Raw genomic sequence first — 6,000 nt, forward strand, 5'->3', positions numbered from 1 at the left:
ATTTGGTAATGTTAAGTTTGTTTCTTGTTTTCTTTTGTCATCGGCTTTTGTAAAATAAAGCTTACTTTTTGTTACCCCTTAAAACCCGCTTATCCTTTTTAATACTGCATTTGGGTCCTACCTTTTCCCGAATCCTGACATAAATGTTTTAGTTGTGCCTGACAGACCTGTATATCTGCATCAACCAACATGATATAGAGTGTATTTTTCTGAGAGCAGATGATTGTTTATCTACAGTAAGATTTCTCATCTGGCCAGTGGCTGCGCGATTGTATTTCTTCACTCCTCTCACTCACTATTTCCCTTTTTAAGGTAACAGTATACAAAGCACTATAAATCTATCAACCCATGTTATATATATATATATATATATAATCTGTATTACATCACCATGGTTCGTTGTGAGAGGAAAGTGTGTATTTTGCACTTTGTTGTATTGTTTGAAGGTTCTTGCTAATTCTGGCTAACTGTGTGGTCATTGAAGCTAGTACCTTGTGGTGCCGCTGAATCTGACCGTTTGTCATGTTAGCAGCTAAGCTAGGCACTGTTACATTCACATGTCCATAGTCCATACAGACATTGTTTTACCACTGTTAAAGAGCTAAAGATAAAGGAGAATTTAGTCATAATTATTGGTACTGACATTTGAGTGTATTCATTGTAAATGTACAAGCTTAAAGATGGCTCGATTCAGACGAGTGAAGGCGTGATTGTATGTCTTCACTTCTCTCACTCACTATTTCCATTTTTAAGGGTACAACACCATGTCTCAACGACTCACAAAGTCAGGCTTTCAAAAAGAAAAGAAAGGAGAGAAAGAAAAGAGAGAGGGAATAAAGGGCGACAGTATGTCACCCAATATTTCAAGAGAAAAGGTCAGTGTGGTCCATGAGTGGTGGTCTGTTAGCTAAGCGTAGTCCATTGTAAATAATAATTTTTATGTTGTTTGTTTTACTAAGCTGACATTAAGTACTGTTAATATATATTAGGGCTGTACCCGAATATTCGACTATTCGAATATTCGTTCGTTGGTCAACTATTCGGGTTTTAATTTCATTATTCGGATATTCGTTTTTTTATTTATTTTCAATTCAAATTTTTTCCTAAATGTATGCTATCAATAAAGGCGAATTTCCATATTCTTATACTATATTTATACTTTTGAATTGCACTATTAAAATGCGGAAATATATACAATCTCAGCCTGTCCTGTTCGCGTTCACTCACAGTCACGAACGCAAACGGCACGCTTCACCTCGCTTCACCTCGTTTCACACACCTGAACACAAAATGCCGAATACTTCAGCTGTGTGGGACCATTTTAAATTGGACGATGGTAAGAAGAAGGCAGTGTGCCAAATATGCGACAAGAAACTGGCCTACCACGGTGGCACAACAACTCTGAAAAGTCACCGGATGCTGTAAGTACTAGCCTAGCTTAGCTTAGCTTAGCTGTTGTCAAGTTGCCATGATGAAGCTGCTTTATCCGCCGTTTAAACAGTAACGTTACACATGATAAATCGTGCACTTACTTTGCTTGGAAAATAGTTGCAAGCAAGCAACCGAATTGTTTTTTTATATTAGTTTTTCAATTTGATCCGAATAGTGAAAATAATAGGAGCAATGTGGGAACATCTGGGACTAAGGCAATTATTGGCATACAGTTCGTTCATTTATTTTTCGTTCTTCATTTATTTAAATACTGTTTACTGTATCGGTAACAAGTATTACACTGTTCGGCCTACTGTTACGGCTATGTTATTAAAAGCATTGTTATTTTAACATAAATATGTGTTTTGTATCTTCAGGTTGTAAAACGTAATTTGGAACCAGATTTGGTCCCCAGGCGCTGCACTGCGGCTCGGTTAAATGCAGAGGACACATTTAGTTTTAATGTATGCGAGTACTGAGACAATAAATAAATATAAATCGTAATAGTATGCTCTTTCTGCACTTCTGCTTAACAGCATGTTGTCAGGTGTCTCGGAGCGTGTCATGAACATTTTTTGTAAAAAAAAAATGTTATTTGTAAAAAAATTCGGTCTTTCCGCACCGAATATTCGAATATTCGCTGCTGATTACTACCGAATATCCGGAGCCCGAAAAATGGTATTCGGGACAGCCCTAATATATATATATATATATATATATATATATCAAAACAAAAAGCTAACATCTCATTTCAATTATACATTTCAAACACAGTATTTTCCCACATATTTAAGTTATATTTATTTGGATTGATGCATTCGTGTTGAGAATGTTCCATTCAAAAATGTTATTTAAAAAGGCATTTACACCATAAAAGATGACTATTGAGATCTATTGTCAGGAATGTCTTATATGTATGGCCAGAGGGCAGGACCTATAAACACATTTACTACCCAATAGCATTGTGAGGCTGAACAAAAGGACCTTTTGACTATGTAAATGTAGTCTTTTAAAAAAACAAAAACATTTACTGACTTTTTTAGGATAGCTTAAAGTAATGTTGTAAAATTACAACCGTAAATTGAAAATACGAGAAAAACAATCCTGGTTAAGGTTTAATGCCACATATCCTAAAGAGAGAATAATCACAGATTTAAGAAAACAAATGCAAAGCTAATATTAATATGCTAACATGTTTATACTCAAGTTGTTCCCACAAGAACAGAGCTTGTGTGAGAAGGTGTTTCTCAATATGGAGAAACATTGAAAATAACAAGGAGAGCGCTAGAGGAAAGAAACTCGGCACAATACAGAACAAAGTACAAAACATAGTGAGGCAATTAGTGACCAATCCCAGATAATTATCATCATTAGACATAGTAGTATATAATAGTCATATGGGAAAACAAAGTGGGTGCACTACTTAATTCAGAGTGTTCCACTACGAATAGCATAAACAGTTTTGATATGAGTCCATTCATATGATTACAAATAATAATAATAATAATTTAAAACAATTGGTAACTTATACTGTAGTTACACAGATATACAGCATGGGAAATGTATTGATGGTAGGCAAATTAATCAGTCACACAATTTGACGGTATTTTCGAAAATAACATGGGGAGAAATCTGACTTCCTGATGGGGCTGGATGAAAAGTCAGAGAATCTTAAACGCTATTGGTATTCCTCCACTTATACAATATACAACATTTCATGGCAAATCCTTCCAATTTCTGTACAGAAATGGTTATCTTCACTAAACTATTGGATTCATCGAACTAACATTGCCATCTGCACCTCTAACCCTTAACACTTATTTTCAGGGTTGGGAAATCAAAACAAACCAACACAAACTTTGCCAGTTACTGTATTACAAAGTATGTTCAGTTTGACACTGCCAACACACTTCCCTCTCTCCAAAGAGAACTGCGGCTCACGCAGAAGCCGATCCACTTATCTCAGTGTTTGGAAATCAACCTTAGTTTTCCTGTTTTCATCATGAAATGCACAGGCTTGTTTTTATGAGATTGTAAAGTCTTTGGCATTCATTTCAAGTATCTGATTCTGAGATAATGACCGTTTTATCTCTTTTTTTATGCCTATGCTTAAGAATTGTATCTGAACGCCCTGCACTGTGAAAAGAGAAGGTGTTATCACCTACGCTGAGGATTTCAAACCTCTAGAGTTATCAGGTGGACTGCACAAAGTGTTTTGGTCCTGCCCCTACTAAGCTCCTCTGATCCTATTTAAATTGCTAAGTGGGTTTTCAGACTGTTGCATAAGGATTCAAACGACTCTGAAGCTGTCCCCGTGCATTTACTCAGATAAAATGTTCAAAATAACCGGATACCAAATACACATTAATCACATTGCCAATGATTAACTATTAAAGCTATAAAATGCATATCTCTGAGGTATGTAAAGTATTTTAGTGTGTTTTATTTTTCACATGGTAAGACATATGTGGTAAATGAATATTGACTTTCTCACCACTTATTGTAGATAATTAGTCATAAAATATACTGTCGAAAGTTGAGTGCAGACAAACACAGCTAATGAGAAAGCTAAATAACAACGGAATCAAATGACTCAGCAAGTGAAGGAGAGGGTTCCTGTTCAACCTAAGTGTGAATTAATGGATTGATAGACATGAGATAAGAGCTCATGAAAGGAAAGCAACAACAAAGAACTGAGAAGTGGTGAGATTATACAAGGAGAGTGATGAGAAGACTTGTGGATTTCAAGCATTTGCATTTAGCTCAGCCTTGGTTAAGAAACTAATACCTCAATCCAGCACCTGCAGCCCAGTACTCTCTTTTCACATATTCATCTATGACATCCAGAAAACCCTGAAGGAGGGAGAGGGAGAGAGAGAGCGAGGTGTAATGCTCACCAGTTTGATTTCAGTCCCCACAAGGCACTGCAGATTTTGTCATACGGAGAAGCTGATTTTTTGACAGCTTCCAGAAAGCTGTGGAGTTGGATTTTTACGCTTCTGTATTTAAGCCTTTTAGCCCTGTGGTTGCCTGTTTGCAAGTTTTCCTGTGAGACAACATCAGACATCAAATTGAATGAGAGCAGAGGTATAAAAAGGTGAACTGCTGTCAGATTAGGATATTTCTCTAATGTGGAGGAAAGCTGCAACACCTTTTGAACTTTTTTCCTTTCGTTTCTTGTGATATTTTCATTAGGTCATGATCTCACCAATATCTTAATCTTAAAGGTGACATGTCATGCTTTTCCGGTTATTGCCCGTCCCCTTGTGTGTTATGAAGGTTTTTATGCATGTAAACGGTCTGCAGAGTAAAAACCCTCAAAGTACACCCTGTACCGAGTACAACTCTAAAACAGAAAATACCTCCCCAAACGCCTCGTTGGAGATACGTCACTGTCCATTTGATTCTTCCGGGGACATCGTCCCCGGAACGAAATGGACCAATCCGTGGAGCCGTTACGTTACGTCCGCGGAGCCGTTACGTTAAGCCCCCGCTGATTGGTCCAAATTGACTAATCCACGGACTTCCTCACACACTCAGTGCATGCAGCTCTGCTGATCTCTCCTCCCTGGCTGCAGGCTGATAACAGACAGTTGGGATCGTGGCGAAATTCTCTCTGCAGACCCATTCTCACAGCGTTTATCAACCTTTTTCTTACTCAATATCAAGCCACACTTATTGTTTTTACTTCGGCTGTGACTGTGTGTGTGCTCAGGGTGAGTTTGGCTGTGTTTCGCTGTGTATCGCTAAACAAGGAAATCACACCTCCACGGAGCTTAGCGCGATTCACAACGTCCCGACTGGTTCAGACCAATCGGAGCACACTGGGCTCACAGGGAGGGGGGGGGGGCAAGAGCTGCAACGAGCCGTTTAGTGGAGAGAGTGAATACACATACTTTACAGAGATGCTGTATGCGAAACCAATGTGAGTTTGGAAAATTGCACAGTATAAATCTATTCTAGTAGACCTCAACAATGGAATTATGATCAGTGGAAATGGCCATGACATGTGACCTTTAACATTTAGCCTGATCTGAGACGTTGTCCAATTTCGGCTAAAAGCAAACACTCGAGACCATCTTGGGATGGGATTGAATCAGTGGCGGCTGGTGGAAAATATTTTTGGTGGGGCTGTTGATATAGTGAGTAAAAAAAATGTTTGGGGAGAAATGACCCCTTAAATTAGGACATCTGGTGATGTAATGGCGCGTTTCCAGTGCAGCGCGGAGCTCGCTTTAATGCTGTGTTCAGACCGGACGCGATGCGAATATTCGATTCGCTCTAAACGCTCCTATCGCATCGCTCTAGTCGCTCGAGTTTCACCCCGGCTGCCAGCTGTGTTTACTCGCATCATTCAAACAAGACGCGCTGGCTCGGGAGCTACAACTACAACAAAATGAACATATTTTACCGTGATTAAATTGTAATACACGTTTCTAAATGATGCCGACGTAACAACATACTGATACCGGTTAGTAAAAACCATGAATTAATGCTTTGACAAGTCTGCAGACAGACGACAGGCGAAAACCCTTTTAAAATGCGTGTTTTCTAAATGGAGCTTGGCTA

The sequence above is a fragment of the Pseudochaenichthys georgianus genome, chromosome 9, assembly GCF_902827115.2.
Source record: "Pseudochaenichthys georgianus chromosome 9, fPseGeo1.2, whole genome shotgun sequence".
In the NCBI taxonomy this organism is placed as follows: Eukaryota; Metazoa; Chordata; class Actinopteri; order Perciformes; family Channichthyidae; genus Pseudochaenichthys; species Pseudochaenichthys georgianus.